At 37.5% G+C, this 24,266-nt stretch overlaps 1 pseudogene; it reads left to right on the top strand.

The window, feature by feature from the left end:
* The window catches only part of LOC122469998, a 95,863-nt pseudogene extending 72,066 nt beyond the window's left edge, over nt 1–23,797 (top strand).
* Nucleotides 23,798–24,266: the final 469 nt, after the last annotated feature.

Genomic DNA, 24,266 nt, shown 5'->3' on the forward strand with positions numbered 1-24,266 from the left:
TTTCAGTATTAGAATTTCAATTGTGTTAACTCAAGGAATACCAGCTACATCTGTTTCTTCTTATCAAAGTTGCAACCACTTTTGTTTTAGAGTTTCTATTTAAGTCATCTTTTAATCAGTTCTTATTTAAAGAGCAGAGAACACTTCATTTGTAGTCTTCTCAAAAAAGCACAATTTCTTTCTTCTAAAGAGCTCAGAACAATGATCTTTTAGTCCTGTGTCATTCTGATATAACTGTTTAATTTTGATTTTAGACTGCCTCTTTTCAGAATGAATACAAAAGTTAGAAAAAACCCAATTTTTTTATAAACTCATCTTTATTTTTTATTATCCTTAAAAAAAAAGAGGCTCAACCACTGCACCAAATTTAAACTTAGAAAAATAGGTGGGACACAACTTTGCACATACAAATCCTGATTTGGTAGAATTGATTAGTGAAAAACAAACATTTCAGAGCATTTCAGAGAACTGATGGACATATGTAGTGCCACACTACTGCCTTAACTTCAAGTAAGGAACAGTAATTTTCTTTAAAGAGCTCTCTGTCATAGAAGTGAACATAGCTAATGAATTATTTTCTTAATTGCCACTATTTCCACCATTAATATTTCGTTGCCAAGAAGCCAATTTTAGGAAAGCCTAAACTTTGATCAGATGAAGCTATTTTCTTCTGCTCACCAACTTCAGGTTACCGTGACGTCCTGGATGTATTTCTTCAATTTGCTCACTACAGTAATTGGGATTTTTGTGATAATTCCAATACAAACTAAGAGACTAGACAAGGAGCTTACAGTATTGATTTCACTCAAGAGAATTATGATAATGTTGGGCAAAGAAGTACTATTTCTGTCAGAAATTGCCAATGTAATGACTTGAGAGATTGATTTATAGAACTCTTCCAGAAAAATCAGTAAGACTATTGATTATGTGTATGTGGAAGTTAAGGCATTTTTTGTTTAGCAAAGGTAGGAAGATTGTGCTGAGTCTTCTGAGTTTTACATGATACACTGTATATTAAAATCTAAATCGGTGTGATACAGAGAGCTTTAGTCATTTAGGAAATCTTCATGGAGAAGGTAAGACCACATACGGCTAAAGAAGAAGCAGGAGATGGGGGGCAGGTAGGTGAAATAGATAAAGGAGCTTAAGAGGCACAAACTTCTAATTATAAAATAAGTCACAGAGATGAAAACTACAGCATATGGAATATAGCCGATAATGTGGTAATATCATATAACAACAACCACTGCACTTATAGCGGCGAGCCCTGAGTAATATATAGAGATGATGAATCAATATTTGTACACCTTAAAACTAATATAACCTTGCATGTTAATTGTACTCCAATACATTTTTAAGTAAAAATTAAATGATCTTAAAAAAAAAGAATCAGTAGACCAAAGTATTATAAATATCAGAGGACATAGCAATGGTAACAAAATGTGAAAGCATAAGAAACCCAGAGCATTGGGTTTGTATAGAAAAGTGGTGGTTGTTTTAAAAACAGGGTTAGAATTCTGCATAAAATGCTAAGAAACTTAATGTAATACATAGGAATAGAAAACTTGATTTTTTTTTATTTTTTGGCTGGGGAATTAATTTAGAAGATAAACGTGTGTTAAAGAATACCAAAGTGATACTTCTAAATAATGACTCATGACCAAAAGTTTATTTTTTCTATTTCTCTAAGAGTATGTAGTAACTGCTCTTTGCCTATTGGGAGGACCGCCATATCGTGATGGAGCCAGCTAAGTGGGCAGGGTCACATTCTGCCTTTTGGAAAGCAAATTCATTGGGATGAACAAGTTCTATTTCGGGCTTGAGCCACAGGCTAAGAATTTGGGTATCCTGAGGATGGACACATGGACTCTGTCTGGGAACTCAGAGCTTGGAGCTGCAGTGCAAAGTCCTAAATCCACAGCACAGTCATTGTCCGCTTTGGCATTCAGAAAGCAAGTATTTTAGAATAAATGCTTCAGTCAAAAATAAATTTGGCGAGGGCTCATGCGTCGCTCAGTCCCTTAAGCGACTGACTCTTGGTTTTGGCTCAGGTCATGATCTCATGGTTTGTGAGTTTGAGCCCTGCCTTGGGCTCCACGCTGACAGCACAGGGCCTGCTTGGGATTCTCTCTCTGCCTCTGTCTCTGCCCTTCCCCTGCTCGCATACACAAGCTCTCTCCCTCTCTCTCTTTCTCTCTCTCCCTCCCTCCCTCAAAAATAAATAAACTTAAGGGGCGCCTGGGTGGCTCAGTTGGTTGGGCATCCGACTTCGGCTCAGGTCATGATCTCGCGGTCCGTGAGTTTGAGCCCCGCATCGGGCTCTGTGCTGACAGCTCAGAGCCTGGAGCCTGTTTCAGATTCTGTGTCTCCCTCTCTCTCTGACCCTCCCCCATTCATGCTCTGTCTCTCTCTGTCTCAAAAATAAATAAACATTAAAAATTTTTTTTTAATAAATAAATAAACTTAAAATTTTTGGAAAAAGAAGCAATCAATATGAGTGAAAAATCCAGAGATTTTAGAGAAGAAAAAAAAAGTCCCTAAACATGAACAGGAATATGAAAAATATGGAGAGGTTTGACAGCACGTGTGCAGAAACGGATAGTGGAGACAAACTCTGTTCAATATAATGCTGGTGAACTAAAGGATAAATAAATCTTGTTAACTTAGAAACTTTCACAGATAGGAAAACCTTTCTTGCCAGAACAGTATTTCTACACTGCTCTGATATGTTAAACTGGTGAAAAATATTCCTGATCTTGTATCCCCAGAGTGGAATGAAACCAGAAGAAATCTCTAAAAGGCAATGTCTCCATCTCCATAATAGCTATGCATTTACAATTTCACCATTTTCTGTTCATCAACGCGGTCAGAACTTTATATTAGTTCATGCAGAGAGCCTCATTCCCCTCAAGTCTTGGCACAAGGATCTGGACTTATCTTTGTGTTGCATAAATGTTTTCCTGACAGACTGTTACCCTAGGGGAATCCAGTATTCCAAATGTAAGGCCCTGGATTGAACCACCTGGTCTCAATTTCAAAACCTTCAAGTTAATATCTGTAAAAAATTCAGTTTTGGATAACAAATTGTACAGGCTAAACTTTCCAAGATTCAGAAAGGAAATAAGAAAAGGGAAAAAAAATCATTCATTTAACAAATAGTTGTTGAGCTTGATTAGCATAGAAATAGTCCTCCCATATAAACCTCATATGTATCTCATCTTACAAGGTTTCTCCTCTGGTCAGTTTTTGATATTTGCTATTACATGCCAGAAATATTTGCCTGATTACATGCCAGAAATTTCCATTTAGGTTGGAACAGAATTTTATAAATATGACTCGTGTCCATGACCAATTTGGAAAGCAGGGAGTAATACATCCATAGGGGAAAATTTTTCATGGGGCTATAGAAGGAAGGAAGTCACTAAGAGGTAGCACAAAGGTTCACCTTTCAAGAGGCATGGCCTACCTCAGAGGCGAGGACAGGACATCCCAGGCCATCTTGTAGACTGAGATATGGAATTGAGCATCCTTTCAGTTACTTCGCTGCATGTCTCTGAAGTGTTCAAAGAAATAGCACATCTGAAAGTTATGAAGCTAGAGATTTGGGGACTGCAACGCTACCCTCGGGCATTGAGACTGCAGGAGAGACGTAGAAGAAGCTCTTCTCCCATCTGTCACCCAGCACACAAGAGAAATGAAGGAGCACATTTCTCATTTCAGATGTAGAGACCAGAAAAGAAATACTTCAAATTTAGATCATTGCTTCGTGTTTAGCATTCCTGCACGTGTATCACTTTGGTCCTATTAAACCTGATTGAATACTCAAAAATAAAATCCTCAAGTATGACTAGTCGAGAATGTCTAGTTAAGGAAAAACAATTTATTGTTTACCTCAGTCTTGCCTGTATGCAGAACTAAGTTTAGATCGTGTTTGCTTTAATAACTTTTAAACTTTTAAGCTTTACAGTTTGAACTTTAAACTTTTAAACTTTTAACTTCTGAGTTGAAATATAGTTAAAATGTGATGAATGTAACTGACCATACAGTTATTGATGATGCAGATGGAATGAAATTATTAGAAATTTTTCAAAATGGTAGAAACATCCTGAATTAAGAAAATGTAGGACTTCTGGGAAAGGTGGCAGTGTAAGGGAGGACCCTACACTGACCTTTTCCCATGGATACAACTAGATAACACCCACATTAGCATAAATAACTTAGAAAATGACCCAAAGGCTGGCAGAACAGATTCTCCACAGCTACATAGAGAGAGGCCACATCAAAAATGGTAGGAAGGGCTGAGACGCAGTCGGGAACCAAGCTGACATTTTATTCAACATAGTACTGGAAGTCCTAGCCACAGGAATCAGACAAGGAACAGAAATAAAAGGCCTCCAAATTGGTAAAGAAGAAGTAAAACTCACTATTTGCAGATGATGTAATACCACGTATAAAAAAACCCTAAGGAATCACCAAAAAACTACCGGAACCACTAATTGAATTCAGTAAGGTCGCAGGATATAAAATCAATGTAAAGAAATCGCTTGCATTTCTGTACACAAATAATGAAGAAGCAGAAAGAGAAATTAAGAAAGCAATTCAATTTACAATTGCACCAAAAAGAATAAAATACCTAAGACTAAACTTAGTCAAGGAGGTGAAAGACCTGCACTCTGAAAACTATAAAACATTGATATAAGAAATTAAAGATAACACCAACAAATGGAAAAATATTCCGTGCTTATAGATTGGGAAACAAAATATTGCTAAAAAGTCCATACTATCCCATGCAATCCCTATCAAAATACAAACATCATTTATCACAGGGCTAGAAAAAAAAATTCTAAAATTTGTATGGAGGCACAAAAGATCCCAAAAGTCTTGAAAAAGAAGAACAAGGGGTGCCTGGGTGGCTCAACTGGTTAAGTGTCTTTCTCTTGATTTTGACTGAGCCCATATTGGGCTCTGGACTGACAGCACAAAGCCTGCTTGGGATTCTCTCTCTCCCTCTCTCTGTGCCCCTACCCTGTTCTCTCTCTCTTTCCCTCTCTCTCTCTTTTCCAAAATAAATGAAAAAAAAATTTAAAAGGAAAAAGGAGAACAAACATAGAGGTATCACAATCCCAAATTTCGAGGTGTACAATAAAGCTGTAGTATGGTACTGACACAAAAATAACACATCGATCAATAGAACAGAATAGAGAGCTCAGAAATAAACCCACAATTAAATTTTTATGTTTGTTGGTCAAATATGTTTATATTTGACAAAACAGGAAAGACTATCCAATGGGAAAAAGTCTCTTCAACAAATGGTGTTGGGAAAACTGGATAGCTACCTGCACAAGAATGAAACGAGACCACTATCTATCACCATACACAGAAATAAACTCAAAATGGATTAAAGACCTAAATATGAGACCTGAAACCATAAATCCTAGAAGAGAGAACAGACAGTAGTTTCTGTGACATTGGCCATAGCAAAATACTTCTAAGCATGTCTCCTGAGACCAGGGAAACAAAAGCAAAAATAAACTGTAGGGACAACATCAAAATAAAAAGCTACTGCACAGCAAAGGACATAATCAACAAAGCATTAAGACAACCTACTGATTTCTACCAAACATTTAAAGAAGAGTTAATACCTATTTTTCTCAAACTATTCCAAAAATGGAAGGAAAACTTCCAAGTTAATTCTATGAGATCAGCATTACTCTGATATCAAAACCGGACAAAGACATTATAGCAGAAAAGAGAGTAATACAAGCCAATATCTCTGATGAATATTGATGCAAAAATCTTCAACAAAATAATAGCAAACTGAATCCGACAATACATTTAAAAAATTAATTCACCATGATCAAAAGGAATTTATTTCCAGGATGCCAGTGTAGTTCAATATCCACAAATCAATCAGTGTGATGCATCGCATCAACAAGAGAAAGAATAAAATCCATATGATCATTTCAGTAGAAGCAGAAAAAGCATTTGACAAAGTACAACATCCATTCATGATAAAAAACACTCAACGAAGTAGGTTAAGACGAAACATAGCTCAACATAAAAAGGTTTTATATGAAAAACCTATAGCTAACATCATTCTCACTGGGAAAAAATAAAGCTTTTCCCCTAAGGTTTTTGCATTAAATTAACCTAACACTTAGTGGCTTAACATAACATTTTTACTGCACCATTTCTGTGAGTCAGGAATCTAGGCATAGTTTGTCTTGTTCCTCTGGCTCTGGGCCTCTCACAAGGCTGCAATGAAGGTGTTGGACAAAACTGTAGTCTTACTTTTAAAATTATTTTTAGTAGTTTTATTGAGGCACAATTTACACACAACTGTACATAGTAAATGTGTACAGGTTGATGAGTTTAGACATAAGCAAACACCTGTGATACCATGATTGCAATTAAGGTAAATATACACATCACCTCCAAAAATTATCTCATGTCCCTGTTTCTGTTTTTATTTTTGTAGCAAGAACAGTTAACACGTGATCTACCCTCTTAACCACATTTTGAAGCTCACAATACCTCTATTGCAAACTGTAGGTACTGTGTTGTATAGTAGAATTCTGGAACTTAGTCATCTAGTATAGCAGAAACTATGTCCTTTGAAAAACAGCTGTCCATATCCGCCTCATCTCAGTCCCTGTTACTATTGTGTTCTCTGCCTCTATGAGTTTGACCATTTTAGATACCTCACATAAGTGGAATCATACAGTGTTTGTCTTTCTATACCTGGCTTATTTCACTTACTGTAATGTCCTCCAGCTTCATCCGTGTTGCTGAAAATGGCAGGATTTCCTTCCTTTTTTATGACTGAAAGATATTTTATTGTATGTATATACCATATTATCTTTACTTATTGGTTGACACATACAAGTCATTTCCATATATTGGCTATTGTGAATAATACTGCACTGAACATGGAAAAGAGACATGGTGTCTCTTTAAGATTTGATTTCAGTTCTTTTGAATATACACTCAAAAGAGGGATTATTGGATCATATGGTAGTTCTATTTTTAATTTTTTAAGAACCCTCCCTACTGCCTTCCAAGGCTGCCACAGCATTTTATGTTCCCACAAACAGTATGCAACTGATTTACAATAGCATCAAAAAAAATATGATACTTAGGAAAAACTTAACCAAAGAAGTGAAAGATTTCTAAACTAAAAACTATAAATATTTATAAAAGAAATTAAGGGAAACACACTGAATGGAAAGATATTCCCTGTTTATGAACTGGAAGATTTAATATTGTTACTGTCCATACCACCTAAAGCGATCTAGAGATTCAATGCTACCCCTATTAAAATCCCAATGGTATATTGTACATAAATGAAAAAAACAACAGAATTCATATGGAATGATAAAAGTCCCAGTGTAGTCAAAGTAATCTTGAGAAAAGCTTGAGGCAGCACACTCCCTGATTTCAAAGTTATAGGGCTATAGTAATTAAAACAGTATGGCACTGGCATAAAGATACACATAGAGCCCAATGGAACAGGTTAGAGAGTCTAGGAATCAGCTCATCCATATAAGGTCAGCTGATCTTTGACAAAAGTTGATCTTTGACAAGAGAGCCAAGAATACACAACTGGGAAAGGACGGTTTCCAATACGTGGGATAGAAAAAACTCTGGATATCCACATGCAAAAATAAATATATAAACAAAATTGGACCACAAGATTGCACAAAAATCTACTCAAATTGGGAGTGCCTGGGTGGCTCGGTTCGTTAAGCATCCTACTTTTGCTCAGGTCCATGATCTCACAGTTTGTGGGTTCAAGCTCCATATTGGGCTCTATGCTGATAGCTCAGAGCCTGGAGACTGCTTCAGATTCTGTGTCTCCCTCTCTCTTTCTACCCACCCCCCCACTCATGCTCTGTCTCTGTCTGTCTCCCAAAAATAAATAAAACATTAAAAAGTTGTTTTAAAACTCAAATGGACTAAGAACTGAAATGTAAGGCCTGAAGCTGTAAAATTCTTAGAAGAAAACAAAAAGTAAAAGCTTCTTGACATTAGTCTTAGCAATGATGTTATTGGAGGACATCAAAATAAATCACAGGCAATAAAAGCAAAAATACACATCAAACAAAAAAGTTTCTGCACAGCAAAGAAAACAATAAACAAAATGAATGGCAAACTATGGGATGGAAGAAAATATTTGTAAGCCATGTACCTGATAAGAGATTAATATCCAAAATATATAAGGAAATCCTACAACTCAATAGCAACAAACAAAAAATAACTTAAAAATGGGGAAAAGACTTGAACAGACATTCCTCCAAAAATGGCATCCAAATGGCCAACAGGTATATGAAAAGATGTTCAACATCATTAGTTATCAGGGAAATGCAAATGAAAACCACAATAAGACACTACACTGTTAAGATGGCAATTAATCCTGTGAAGATATAGTCTTGTTTTAAGACTTGAATTGGAGTGAATTCACAATAATGGTTTTGATAAGATTCAGTGCCTCACAAGCTTTTGGCTTCAGATCCTTGTTTCCCTGCCATGGAGAACATACTACTATGTAAGCAAAGGGGAGAGGGAAAATAAGTAACAAGACAGAAGTCACTATATTCTTTAATTTGATCTAGGAACCAACATCCTATAATTTTTGCCATGTGCTATTCATAAAAAGTAGGTCACTAAGCCTATACCTTAAACAAGGGCATAAATACCAGTAGACAGAGATCACTGGGAGCTATTTTAGATTCAGCCTACCATATATTAGAAAATAAAACTGTGCTTCACTGAATCTTAGGAATAAAACTACGCATACTTTTTCAGAGTTGTTTTTTTTTTTTACTGTTTTCTTATTTATTTGTAGGTTTTCTTTAAAAATTACTGCTCAACTACTTTCCACACTTTGGTTCCTGAACTCAATAGTTTACCATTGCTTATTTATTTAGAGTGTATACTTCATCCTGAAAGACAATATCCTTTCTTTTAGGGTAATGTCTCAAACTGGCATATCAGCAGAATATTGAAAAGACCATTCAATTATTTTATCAGGTTGGCAACTTCAGAGTGTGGTATGTGATAGACCAGTGTGGAACCCACGCTCTTCTGCCCATTGCTGTGCCTCTTTGCTAAGAAGTGGATGCCTTAGTTTGAGATGATGCTGTGAAGCATTCAGTGTTAATGGCTGAAAGTCTTTGTAAGTCCTCAAAGTTCAGGAAGCAAAGGAAAATGCATACTTGGAATGTGTTTTATAAATGTTCATGTTCCCCCCAATTCATATGTTGAAATATCAACGTGATGGTATTAGGAGGTGGGGCCTTTGAGAAGTGCTTAGGTCCTTAAAGCCATCATGAATGGAATTAGTGACCTTATAGAAGAGGTCCTAGAGACCTAGTTCAATCCTTTCCCATATGAGGACACAGCAAGAAGTCACAGTCTGCAGCACAGAAGAGGACCGTCACCAGTACCTGACCATACTGTCATCCCAATCTTGGACTTCCAATTTCCAGAACTGTGAGAAATAAAGTCCTATTGTTTAAAAATTACCCAGTCGTTTTTATTTTACTATAGCATCCCAAACAGACTAAGACAATGTGTGAATCTCAATCAAGAGCAATTGATTTCAGGGGTGCCTAGGTGGCTCTGTCGCTTAAGCATCCGGCTCTTGGTCTCAGCTCAGGTCATGATCTCACAGTTTGTGGGATGGAGCCCCCTGTGGGGCTCTGCGTTGTGGGTGTGGGGTCTGCTTGGGATTCTGTCTCACCCTCTCTCTCTCTCTGCCCCTCTCCTGCTGGTGCTCTATTTGTCTCAAAATAAATAAATAAACGTGTTTTTTTTTTAAAGAGGAATTGCTTTCAGGGTAGAAGGGGTTCAAGAGAATATATTGCCACCAAATTGGCCTTCTTAAGATGGTGCCATATCAGGGGCTTACCACTGGTCTCTGTTGCTGGCAGTTGGGATAGTCAGCAGCGAGGAGTAGCAGTCTTCATGAGGTGATCCAGGCTTTCCGGTTTACGTATAGCCCTCGTCCCTGTCATCATGGTTACTGCGTCCATTTGTTTAATTTGCCAGCAATGGTTTGCCAATAGCTAACTATGCTGTGCTGTGTAATTTTATCTATTTGGTTACTTAGTGCTTCTTCTATTGGTAAAGGTGTATCAATTCTACAAGGCACTCATTTATATGAGTGATACAAAAACCTTACACACTTTGTACCTACTCCTATCTGTCCATCCACACACCTCTTCACAGCCCTCCTTACCCTTATCTTCCAAACTTTATCCTCCAGTCCCCTGACTAATCTGTCTACATTCTTGCTTTAGGCACATCTCTTGCTCCACCATGTTGATGACTACGTGCATAGTGTGGAAACTTTTGTACAGATTCTCCTTCTGCATCATTGTTCAGAGCCACTTCTAAGTATGAGTATTGTGCATCAGCATTCCATTTTCAGTTAGCCCCAACACACCAAACTGACATATCTATGAACCAGCCTTGATTTTTTCCCATTTCTGTCAGCTTGTTATAAGAGAACTCACTCCATTTTGGCATGGGTATAAGATGAAGATAGGCAGATACGCAGCATGTAACTGTGGTGGATGACTATAGTTAAGGCCTGGCCCATCTGCTAATGCAACTTCTTGTACCTTTTTTTGTTTAAGCTTATTTATTTATTTTGTGAAAAAGAGAGCATGCATGCACACAGACTAGTGGAGGAGGGACAGAGAGAGAGGCTGAGAGAGAGAATCCCAAGCAGGCACTGCAATGTCAGCACGGACCCTGATGTGGGGCTTGAACTCACGAACTGTGAGATCAGAACCTGGTCCGAAATCAAGAGTTGGACACTCAACCAGCTGAGCCACCCAGGCACCCCATCTTCCTGTGCCTTTGACATTGATCATGCTTATCCTAGACATATCACTTTTATCTAACAGGGGATTGCTACTGAGCCTACCTAAATTTATGATTTGATTCATTTTACCCATGATGGATATCTCTGATGGCATAGATGCTTGGTGTCTCATGGTTACACAGTTCATCAATATTAGTTCTTAACAAAACAACAGAATGCTTTATGCTTTATGAGTGGTGCTACAGATGGCATGGGGACTTTCTCTAGAAAGTATTTGTTATAACTTTTCTATTACAGCTTGCATGACATCTTTTCCCACCACACATACAAAAAGGCTTCCTATATCTGTGACTCAAGAGACAGAGCTCCTTGCAACACACTTTGGATCTGCCTCAGAGCCATACTGGGAGCTAGTTCTCAGCCTTCCATGTCACTGGGTAAATTAGTTGGAGTAATACTCTCAAGTACACAATATGCTACCTTCAGAACTTGAAGATGCCTAACAAATGTTCTCTGTCTCTTCCTCAAAGTATACCTGAGAGATGTCCTTTCAGCCATAATAACACACACTTATCCCACATGCCAAAAAAAAAAAACAAAACAAAAAAACAAACAAACAAAAAAAAACTCATCCCCACTCTATCAAAAAATCCTTGAAAGTCTTAACGAATCATAATATCAGGCTTAAATTCTTGGATCTGGTAAAGTATATCAAGTCTAAACATGTATTCTCTTGATTTAGAGACCTATAAATTTAAAGAGAGAGAGAGAGAAGAAAACATACAAGTAAATTTTTTGACCTCATGCATACATCACATAGTTTTGGGAATAGAAACCAGATAACTCTCTAAAACACACTCCCATTTGAAGGAAAAAAGAAGTTCACAGAAGTCACTACTCCTCGGCAACTCAGAATTCCTGCTATGCAAGTGTTTCCATGCCTCTGTCCTCTGGAAGTCAAAAATGTTCTTTGATTAGGTCCCAGTTCTGCTTCCTGGGAGTGGTTCTCAGCCACCTAAGGGGATTAGTCTTTTGTCATCATCTTTCTCCAGTTCTAAGGAGGTTGTTAAAGGATGTGCCCTCTTTCCTTTGACTAATTTCTGCCTGCAAAATTGGGAACCCAAAAGTTATTTTAGATATTAAACAGCTTCAGTCCTTTTTAGCCCTGGCTAGTGGTACTTTAGCCAAGCATCCCCAAATCCAGGTGTTTTATTTACTTGATCCCAGTCAACTACATTTACAAAAGAACAAATGTGTGGGTTTTATCATGTATTCTGTTTCCATGAACCGTATTTCTAAGGCCACAGACCTTTGGGTGCTTTGAGTAGTATGGCCCATTAGGAATCTGCAGGGCTACGCTTTCTAGAGGCCCTTTTATTCTCTGCAAGACATACTAGGTATCACCCTAAATCTTTTAAATAGTTTAGGAAAGCACAGGAGGACTACTCCTTAGGGTCTACATCCCTAAGCTACATCTTAAAGGCCCTTGATTTTTTCTTTGCCCCCAAACTGCATCTATCTTAATTTGATAATATTTTACTGGTTTGCAGGGTTAGAGAGCCTGAAGAATTTTAAAGAGTTTTATAAACCAGTGCATTGTGGAAACTCTCTATTGCCCCTTCATTCTGTTTACTAACTGGATAGTCCTTTACTGAGCTCATGTCTCACTTTCATTACCTGATCACATCCACCTAAATGAAGTTAGATCTCTCATTCTGCACTCTGCCTGGAGTCCATCTTATCCAAATCTACAAATTATTACATGTGATATCAGTCTTCCCAAGAATCAAAAAGGGCACTTTTTACAAACATTTAATGACAGCATCATATGGGCTATCATTTTCTAAGCCTCCTATATCAGCTTCTTTCTCTTGCCATCCAGGCTTAAAATCAGTGCCCCATATTTTAGTTTTTTTATCAGCATTCCACTTCAAGTACCACTTTTTGCATCAGATGACTTTTGCTTTATAACAACCACAAAAATCAGCGAGATACCAAAACAATAATTTACTTCTCACACATCTTACCAGGTTCCCTCTACTTTTGCCAGTTGAATTCACTCACATGTCAGTGGAACTACTGAGTTTGGGTAGTGCTACTTCAAACAAAGGTCCCTGGAGTGGCTTTTCTACATGATTCTCACAACCTCGTTGGACCAGCAAGCTAGCCAGGGCATGGTATTCTCACAGAAATAATAAAAGTGCCAAAGCATATGTTCAAGCACATTTCAGTCCCTACATGCTGAAAAAGCTCTTGCTTTTAGCCTCCCATTGGCCACACCAAGTTACTTTATTACCTAGCCCAGAATCCAAGGGGGCAAATATACTTTGTGTTTTGGGGGAGGATTTGCAAAATTACATGGAAACAATGCCATCTGAGGAAGCAATGATACCTACTTTACTACTAAAGTAGTTTTGCAGAAAAGATAATGAATATGATGCATTTTACACTCAAAAATACATATAAACATCCAGGGTATATCCAGGAGGCAACTGAGGTCAAAGACTTGGTGATATCAAAGCTACAGAAGTAGATTTGGGCAACACTGGTATATGGATATGCAACAATTTTGCAGTACATACAAAATCATTAGGATAAAAAGATTGTATGTTATAATAAATACAAATTCATTGGGGTAGACAGTAGATGACAAGGCAGAAGAGGATGCTAAAGTGTATAAAGTACAAGTGAGTATATGGTGGGCACCAGAAATAAAAGAGTTTGAGAGAAGAAGTTGTAAGATGTGCAGAAAGGTAAATAAGGCTGAAACCCAGAAATAGGTAATTACGTTTGACAAGTAAGAGATCTAATTTCCATGTTACAGACGTATGAAATAATCACATAATTTATACGTGGGTTTAATGATATCTAAATACAAATCATGCATCATAGCATCTGACTTTGGGGCTGCCTGCCCTAAGATCAATTTAATAAACATAAGACCTTGCTCATCGTATTCCTAGGGGCAAATTAAATATTAAAATTCTTTGATATCTACATCTAAGAAACTCTTATAATTAGATGCATATGGAAGGAGAGTAATTCAAATGACAAAAGCTGAAAAAAAATTAGTATGGCAATGCCTCTTCAGCCTGTCTCATTTACAATATGAGTAATAAAAAATATAATTAGAATAAAGCACTTTAGGAAGAACAAATTCCCCAAGCCTACCCTACAAGTTTCAACTCTGTGTTCCAGGGGAACTTATCTAAATGAGCAAAAAGAAAATGCAACCCACGGGGAATAACAAAATCATAAGTAATATCAGTAAAGTTGTTTGCTCCCCACAAGAGCACACTCAATAATATCAGTTGGAATTCCATACAAGAAGAGATAAAGTGTTAGATTCTGGTCCATTAGGAATAATTTGATATCTATCCGATTCTAATTTGTACAGATAGATTAAATAAAGAATGCTATAATGGAATATGCCTAGCAAAGCTTCATCTATTTTTTTTTTACAAACATGGTACAAAACAAAATTATTTTGATCACACAGGTTGCTTTTGTGTATGCTAGTATTATAAGCTGAACTGTGTGTTCCCCAAAAGGATATATTAAAGTCATATTCCCCAGCACCTAAGAATGTAAATTTATGGGGCGAGGGGGGGCACCTGGGTGGCTCAGTTGGTTGATCATCTGACTTTGACTCAGCTCATGATTTCACAGCTTGTGAGTTCAAGCCCCACATCAGGCTCTGTGCTGACAGCTCAGAGCCTGAAGCCTGCTTTGGATTCTCTCTCTCTGCCCGTCCCTTGCTTGTGTACACACATTCTCTCTCTCTGTCTCTCAAAAGGAAGGAAGGAAGGAAGGAAGGAAGGAAGGAAGGAAGGAAGGAAGAAAAAGAAAGAAAGAAAGAAAGAAAGAAAGAAAGAAAGAAAGAAAGAAAGAAAGAAAGAAAGAAAGAAAGTTATTGCAGATGTAACTAATTAAGATGAAGTCATGCTGGAGTAGAGTGGGCCTTCAGTATAACATCACTGTTGTACATATAAGATGGCCCCTTGAAGATGGAGACACAGAGAGAAGACCACGTGAAACAGAGGACTGGAGTGACACATGGATAAGCCAAGAAACATCCAGGATTGCCAGCAAACCACCAGAAGCTAGAAAGAGGCAAGGGATGATTCCTGTATATATTTCAGAGCCAGCATCGTTCTACCAACATCTTGACTTGAGACTTCCAGCTCCTAGAACTGGTAGAAAATAAATTTCTATTGTTTTGAGCCACCCAGTCCGTGGTAGGTACTCTGTCATGGCTGCCTTAGACAGCTAACACAGCACATCTCAATCTGACTGAATATAAGCAACTTACACATACATTTATATCCTATATGAAGATTTGGTGGCGACTTTAAAGGTGACCATTTCATAAAATAATTAGCCAGACGCAAATTTTTAAAAAGCAAGATTAGCAACGTTACTGGTGAATATTCAAAAGGGGAGGATGTAGATTAGCAATTGTTTAAATGACTTAACAGAAAAATACGCCCTGTTGATAAGGAGGCAAATTTTAATATGATGTTTGGTGGCTTTAAAGTCAGGCAATCTAGGGGCGCCTGGGTGGCTCAGTCGGTTGAGCGTCCGACTTCGGCTCAGGTCACGATCTTGCGAACTCTCGGTCCGTGAGTTCAAGCCCCGCGTCAGGCTCTGGGCTGATGGCTCAGAGCCTGGAGCCTGCTTCCGTTTCTGTGTCTCCCTCTCTCTCTGCCCCTCCCCCGTTCATGCTCTGTCTCTCTCTGTCCCAAAAATAAATAAACGTTGAAAAAAAATTTTAAAAAAATAAATAAAGTCAGGCAATCTTGATGTAAAAACATCTAGTTCCACCATTAACTAACTGCTTGAGGTCAAGCAGTTTATTTGATTTTCCTAAGATCCAGTTTCCTTATGTGTAGAATGAAGATTATAATAATATCTGTCCCACAGAGTTTTCATAGAGACTTAAGTATATTTTCTTTAAAGCATAGTTCCAGTGCATAATGAGGGTGTTATTCTCTTACCTGATAAACTTTTGTATCTTTTTCGAAATCCTCATTCCTCACTAATGCAAATCGGAATATTTGCCTTTCATTTTCTTTTTTTAAATGTTTTTTTATTTATTTTGAGAGAGTGTGTGTGTGCACAAGTCAGGGAGGGGCAGAGAGAGAGGGAGATAGAGAATCTTAGGCAAGTTCCACGCTCATTGCAGAGCTCGACACGGGTCTTGATTTCACGTGTCATTTTCTTTTATCATCATATTTCCACATCCTCTAGCCAATCTGCACTTCAAAGATGAAATGCATGCTCTATCCTATCAGTGATTAGGTGTAAAAATGTACAGTCTCTACAGTCAGACAAATCTAGTCTTCGTCCCAGTCCGGAAAGACTCAGACAATGCATCTAAACTTTCAAAGTATCTATTTGTTGTGCTATATAATAACATTATAATAATGTGTACCTCATATTAAGTGCAAAATATGCACAGAGTGTCTGAAACATAGAAGCTCAAAAGTTTCTGGGGCGGACCTCTCCAACCCCTCAATTCATTCAGGCACCAGTTTCAATTCAGGCTATCTCCGTGGTTTTTAGTTTTTACCAGGGCCTCAGCCCTCGTTGCCTCACGACAGAATCACTCAAACAACTTTCTAAACTAACTCCCTCAGCTTTGATCTCTCCACCCAGTCCTGTGCATCCAGCATACTAGTAATGGAATGAACTTTATGGCGCTATTATGCCTTAAAAAAAAAAAAAAGACACCTGTTCACCATTGATAATCCTTCTTTCTGACTTGCCAGAGTCGTTATAATTTAGTTTCACCCCACTGCAATCGACACTGTAATACACCACCCAGATCCCTACCGATGAAGGAGTACATCATTGAAGTTGCCCCAGTTACAGAGTGCTGACAGTAGACAGCTCTCAACTTCCAGGAACATCAGAGATTGCCTTATCGCACAGAGTCACTGCAGAGGTTATGCCCCCTTCCCAGGCTTCCCAACACCCAATGGCTCATCAACAAAGGCATACAGAGTCCTGATCAAGTTGGCCTATAAAGCTGAAAGGTCATTCTAGCTCCAGAGCTCTCTCCATGGGTTTGGCAGAGGCTATGATTGGAATTGCATTCTCAGCATCTCCTTCTTCCCACTCCTGCCTGAGTGCCTTTCTTTCACAACTGTGGATCCCAAGGGCTGCCCCTAAAAATCACCCTTCTCAACAAATTCCACCTCACAGTTGACTTTCCAGGATATGAATCTGACACATCCACCTAAGCCAGCTTTGTTTCAAAGAAGCCATCACTATAAATGGTTGTCAAGGTCGGCTTTTCTTCTCTCTTTAGCAAACTAATCACACACATACAATCATTTGTTCATCTATGCCTTCATTTTTTGAAAATGAGTAGAGCATGCTTCCTTCCCTGTAGGCTTCTTTCCTGTAGACTAGGAGGGGAACATAAGCATTTAAAACGAATGTGATGAAAACAGGATAGTAGCTCTTCTAGAGGTAGGTGTGATGTCCATATGAGCACACATAAGGAGCTAGAAATTGTTATTACCGTGCTGGTTCATAGGCAATTCTGCGGCATCTTTTTTCTTCTCTCTGTTAATCACAAACTCAATATTCACCTCTTCGAGGGAGTTCCTCCTGGCAAGTCTTCTCACGCCATTTATTTAGACTTTTTGCTGCCACTTATGTACATCTTTCTGGTGAAAATATCATTACTTTTACTTTTAATTTAAAACATGTGCCTACAATAGGCAAATGTATAAAGAACAGAGTTTCGCAGAATTGATTGGGGAGATGATATGTGTAAGTTAGCCATTTTCCCAGATACCCCAGCTGTCAGTCTGAACAACTCTCTGGAATGTATGGAAATGGCAATAAGAGATTTCAAGATAAAACATACAGGTTCCATTAAGACAGGGTTCACTATTTTCCAAAAATAAAATAATATTGATCTCTACAGCTCTGCTAAAATGTTCTCTCTCTTTCCATATCTCCAAATAAAGGCAGGGAAGTTTTTTTAAAAAGCTGGGAACACAACAAAAGTTAACTTTCACTTTACCTAGTAATTCTTCACTTATTACTCCAATACTAAGATGTTCTACCTATGTCAAAATGACACCCTATCACCTTACCCAGAACCCATAGAACAAGTTAGGAGCTCAATAAACATGTAAAATGAATACTTGATGAATAAATTAATAAGTTACCTGCAGCTTCTTTTCCATTAAAAATCTGAAAAGCATACTCTTTGAAAAGCATTTTTGCATGCATATACTGTAAATATATATTATAAGGCTTTGCCTCTAAATTTCTAGGGTTAAAGGAATAAAAAATAGAGTGCTAAGATAAAACCAAATAGGCAAGTAAGAAGCCATGTCACATAGGATTGTAGAATCACAACCATATCCCAAAAGAAAGAGTAACATACACAGAAGTTCTAATTTGCACCTTTTTCGGTGGGTAATTGCATTTTCAGGACTTATATATTTAAAGTTATTCTGTACTATTTGCTTTATAGAATTTTTCAGTGATAATTATGCCAAAAGTCATGTCTAAATCACCACTTTTGCATGAACTTGCTCTAAATTTAATACTGTACTCAAAAGCTGTTCCTATGTTTTCTTAGCAACATTTCAATGATTTAAAAAGAGAATATTTTAAAAAGTTGTAGATATTCTATTTGGGATGAACATACTAATCAATTATTCTTTCCAAGACACTTAAGTATGCTTCAAATAAAAATTCTTGACTTTTTCATTATAGGTGTGGGTAACATTAATAGCTTTGAAATAACAAATTGCAGTGAGCTGATTACTTCACCAAGATTACACTACCATAAATTACAGGAAGGAGGAACCCAAGGCTTAACCTCCTGCGTGTTTCTCCTACAATGAGATTCTTACTGATTGTCCAAGACTTTTAAGGAAGCACTGATATTAAAATATTTAGTGTGAGTGCTGTAGGATATTGGATCAAATGGAGAATTTAGGGTTGGAACAACACAACTGGATTTGGGATAAAGCAGTAACAGGAGGTGGTGGACTTAAATCTAATTCTAACATTTAAACTCAAATGTGATCCTTCTGAAGCAAAGATGGCAAAAACATTTGCTTGTTTCACGTATGTATATATATATATATATATATATATATATATATACACATACATATACATATGTGCATGTGTGTGTGTACAATTGCATATACTATGTATGCAATTGCAAATGCTGTATATATAATTGCAAATATGTTTTGCATATTCATATTAAATTTCAACCTTCTTTCCACTTCTGAACTTCTGTCCCCCTTTACCCTGCTCTGCTCTTTTGATAGGACTTATCCCCTCCAATTACATAGAATTGACTGGTTGTTGATACTGATTGTCTGTCTCCCTTAGAATGTAAGCTTGAGGAAGACCAGGATTTGTAGAAATTTGTGTGCCTTTTGTTCATTGAAGTATCCCAAGCACTTACAGCTGTACCTGGCACATAGTGGGGGCTCAATAAATATTTTGTGGGTAAATACCAAAACAAAATCTCAAATGTGATCCAATACTAATCTCTCTGGCATTTTATCACCTACAGTTACATTAACCTAGAAAGTCAATCATTAAATGCAACAAAGAAAGGTACATTTCTATATAAACTGGACAAGTTGACAACAATTCATCATACGCTTTTTTATATATTCTGCATTTATTAATTTTAGTACATTTGTATACACAGAAAAAAATCTTACTAAGAGCATCTTCAAAGGGCAGAACTGCAAACTGGTTGAGTATATTTAATTTGCTGATGCTTAATTGCAGGAGATGTGAAAGCAGGATGATGAAAGGGAATAGGAAAAATATAAAAAGATAAAGAAAACGCCCTTCCTAAAAAGATTTTAGTCCTTCCTTCCCATTTTTTTCATGTCTAGAGGCTGGAACACTATGTTTCATTCTTTGGTTGACTTTTCTTTCCCACTTAATAACTAATGAAGCAAAATCTACAAGGCATGTTTTACAGAATTAAAATTTTGTGAGTATAAATAACTGTGAGTATAAATAACAAGCAAAACATATAAGGAATTCACTGTAAATATCTCCCCAAGATATGTTAATCTTGAAAATGAGTATAAAGCATATTAAATTTTATAAATTCTTTACTCTTGGTATCTCTTTATAGTGAAAGATTTTACACAACACTTAAGTGTTACCTAAGCTCTTCCTGTTATCAAGCCTAAGATCTTTGAGGGAGGATATTATATATGATTTAGTTTGTCCATTTATAATGTGTGTGTGTGTGTGTGTGTGTGTGTGTGTGTGTGTGTGTGAAGTAAAAAGAGAGTAAACAGAGAAAAAGAGTGAAACAGAATAAAAAGAACCAGAAAAAGATCAGGCTTGGGCAGGCTGGTCTCTTTTAGGTAACCATCATAACTGCAGAAATGAAGATAGAAAGAATGAATGTTTAGCTTTGGTATAAAAAGTTTAAAAATCAAACTTTTGGCAGATTCTTTAGCTTTTTAAGTCACAAGAAGCTAGATCTTTACAGCATCAAAAGCCAAGTTCTTGCTATCAATATAGGCATAGAGTGAATAAATAATTGATCAGTAAGTGATATCTCCAGGCACTTGAAACTGCAAGTTGGGAAGAATTCAGAAGAGTCAGAGAGTGAGTCATTGAAGGAGCACTGAATCTTGCCCTACCTATCGTTAAGTTCACCATGTATGCACACATGAGGGGTAGATTGATCTCACTGATGCTTCAGGAGGAGACATGTTTCTTGCATGTCAGGAAGCAATCTGAGGCAGTGTCAGGAGAGTCCTCATATGCTCTGATAGGACATAAGGAGCACGCAATCCCTCAGACCTTTCTATGCTCCTTGGCTGGGAGTGTCCAGGTGCGACACCCAAAGCTGGTTGGCTGAAAAAGATTTGCAGTGGTTACAAAGACATGCATTGGTGGCCATGGAGAATGAATCAGATGAGAGGTCTCTCAGCACAAGCTAATGGGAAAGATGTCAATATCAGTGACTGGGTGCCTCCCACTCCTTCAGATATGATGATATTTTTGGTAGATCCAGGAAAAATGTCTCCCCCAAAAATGCAAAATTGAGGAAGAACCTAAATTCATTTTTTTTTATCTCAAATTGACTAAGTTTATATGAATTGACTAAGAAATATTATGTTTTCTCTCATCAAATTGAATGGGAGCATTTCTATTGAAAAACAAAAATGTCACCATTGAGCACATTTGACTCATAGCCTGGAACTGTGTTCATACTACATACGTCTTTCTTTTTGTGAGCTATCCATGATTCTCTTAGGTTGTCTTTGCAAAATTCTAGTCTAGTCTTTTATTCAATTTACTTGTTCTTGTTATAACTCTGAAATCTTGAATTGGGCCTATGGCATTAAATTAGCACTCAATAAACATGCAGGAAGGAAGGAAGGAAGGAAGGAAGGAAGGAAGGAAGGAAGAGAAGAAGGAAGAAAGCTATAAAACTAATGCCTCCCTATATCTTACTCAATATTTCCAAATGTATTTGAAATTTACTAATTATTTTGCCATCGTATTTGTTATATGATCTGCTTGTTCCATTTAAAGAAAAAAAGGTAAATTACATTTGGGAAGGAAAAAGATACTAGTAAAGACAAGTGCTCCCATGAGAGGGAATTCTGTCCAGGCATCTGACTTAAACTACATGTATTATGGTTTTTCAGGGCTCTATAAGAATGTTTTAGGTTACTATTTTTTAAATCATGGTGAAGGGTGAATTTTCTAAAACATGAAACCAATACAGATATCATTAAGAGAAATATTTTAGGTTATATAATAAAATAAGCAATTGAAAGGTAGACTTCAAATAGAGAAAATTATTGTGTGCATAGGACAAAAGATTATTGTAATAAATCTTTTAAGTCAAATAGAGAAATATAAAATTAAAAAGAGAGAGAGAGAAAAAAGAGAGAAAATAGATAATGAGAATGTGTAGGACATAATTATGACATCATTTTAAAAAATAGTCATTAAAATATGAGTAATATACAACTTCACTAGCCATTCAATAAGTGCAAATTAAATTAGTTTTTTCTGAAAATAAGATTGGCAAATAAAAAATTGATAATAAAAAACAAAAAGACATAATAAAAATGATAGTAAAAATGATAGCACCCCAATGCCAGGTGCAACATTTTGGAGGACAGTTGTAGGCATCATGTTATTTAATGTGTAGATACTTTGACCTATAAATGTCACTTCTGAAAATTTAACCTAAATAATCAGACATATTATAAGGAAAGGGTGCAAGGATTTGTATACCTGAGTTGTTTAGAGTAGTGCAAAATAACATTAGCTTAAATGGTCATCAACAGGATTTAGATACATAGTCTAGATACATACAATAAAAAATACTTTGTGGAAATTAAAAATGATTATGTAGTTGGCTTTTGGATGTGTCCAAACTATAGTAAGTGAAAAATGAAAGTCCTAAAAAAATGCAACCTATGAAGGTTATTTTTGTTTTAGAAGCTGAAGAGGAGGGAAAGAGAAAGGGATGGGGCAGGAAAAGAAGGGGAGAAAGAGAAAAACAACAGAAACTAGAAAGACATTCTGCAAATATATTGAAAACGATTACTCTTGGATTGTGGGTAATTATAATCTTCTTCATTAAAATTTTTATTTAAAAATTGTATTTAATAGCTTAAATGAAGGTGCATTAGGTTCAATGTCAGAAGAACAAGCTAATAAAGACATTTCTATTCTGGAAAAATATAATTAATTAACAAGTTAATTGTTTATGGAAAAATAAGGTCCTTGACATCAAAATGACTGCATCAGAGTAAAGGGTGGCACTGGCAGCTGGAGGTCTTTGGGTGCAAGCTGAAAGCACTGTGAGGCTGGCCAGAGGAGCTCCCATGGGTGGGAGACTGGGAAGTGAATAACCATTATTTGAAGGGCCAATAAGTGCACAGTGATAGGAGGCTCTGGATTCCTGGGGCAGCACGCGGTGGAGCAGTTTCTAGCCAGCTACTCTATCAATGTATTTGATATGCAGCAAGGGTTTCACAATCCCTGGGTGCAGTTCTTTCTGGGCGACCCCTGTAGCTAATAGGATTTGTACCCAACTCTTAAAGGTATAGGACAGTTGTCCAATGTGTGTGACCCCCACCAACCAGTACCAACAAAAACTCTTTTATAGAGTGAATTGCGTTGGCACGAAGAATGCCATTGAAACTTGCACAGAGGCTGGGGTTCAAAACTCATTTTAACCAGAAGTACCAGTGTCATCTTTGAGGGTGTCAACATCAAAAATGGAACTGAAGATCTCCCTTGCCCCATGAAACCCGCAGACCACTACACAGAGACCAAATCTTACAGGAGAGAGCAGTCCTGGGCATCAACAATTCTGAGAGGCATTTCTTAGCCATGGCCACCTGCCGTCATGGCATTTTCAGCCCAAGAGACCCCCAGTTGGTCCCCATCCTCATCAAGATGGCTGGGAAAGGCAAGGTGAAGTTTGAGATTGGAAATGGAGAGAACTTGGTGGTCCTCACTTCCGTGGAGAACCCAGTGCACAGACATATCTTGGCTGCAGAGTACCTCTCCTGAGATGTGGCTTAGTGAGAAGGTACTTCACATCATCAACCATGAAGTCACCTCTTTCTGGACATTCCTGTCCCACATCCTGACAGGCCTCAATTATAAGGCCCCAAGTACCACATCCCCTACTGGGTGGCCTGCTCCCTGGCCCCCCTGCTTTCCCTCCTGGTGATGGCGATCAGTCCTGTCATCCAGCTCCAGCCCACTTTCATACCAATGCCAGTCGCATTGGCCAGTGCATTCCACTATTACAGCTGTGAGAGCCAAAAAGGTCATGGGCCACCGGCCACTGGTCACCATGGATGAAGCCATAGGAAGGACCATGCAGAACTTTCACAACTTGCGTAAGGTTGAGTGAAGCACCCCAGAGTCTGGACCCTCTCAGTGCATTCCCTGGCTACTAACTTTCCCCTGTGGACCAACAAACTAACCCTCTTCACGTGAGTTTCTTCTGAGCTTAGGTCTCTTCCTGCCAGTTAGATGACAGCCGACTCAGCTCTTCCGTGACCACAAAGTGGGAGAAAACAGCAGACATTTCTCCTTTTGTAGGCTTGGGTTTGAATTTCTTAAAGCAAGCAACTTCATATTCTACTATTTTGTGTTTTCTCCTTCCTTCCTCACTTTTTCTCTCCCTCCTTCCTTCTCTCCCACTCCTCCTCTCTCCTGGGATACTCATCATTCCAATGTCCTTGCATTTAATCAAGGAAGCTGTAGGAAACAAACAACTCATTTGCTGATTAATGATGGGAAACTAAATTTACTTCCAAGAAAACCCACACTAGAAGAGAAGCCTAGTTCAAAGAAACACATATTACAAATATCTTAGAAAAAAAATCAGAAGTTACAAACACTTCAAATGTACATTTCAAATAGA

The sequence above is a fragment of the Prionailurus bengalensis genome, chromosome D3 (genome assembly GCF_016509475.1).
Source record: "Prionailurus bengalensis isolate Pbe53 chromosome D3, Fcat_Pben_1.1_paternal_pri, whole genome shotgun sequence".
NCBI classification, from domain to species: Eukaryota; Metazoa; Chordata; class Mammalia; order Carnivora; family Felidae; genus Prionailurus; species Prionailurus bengalensis.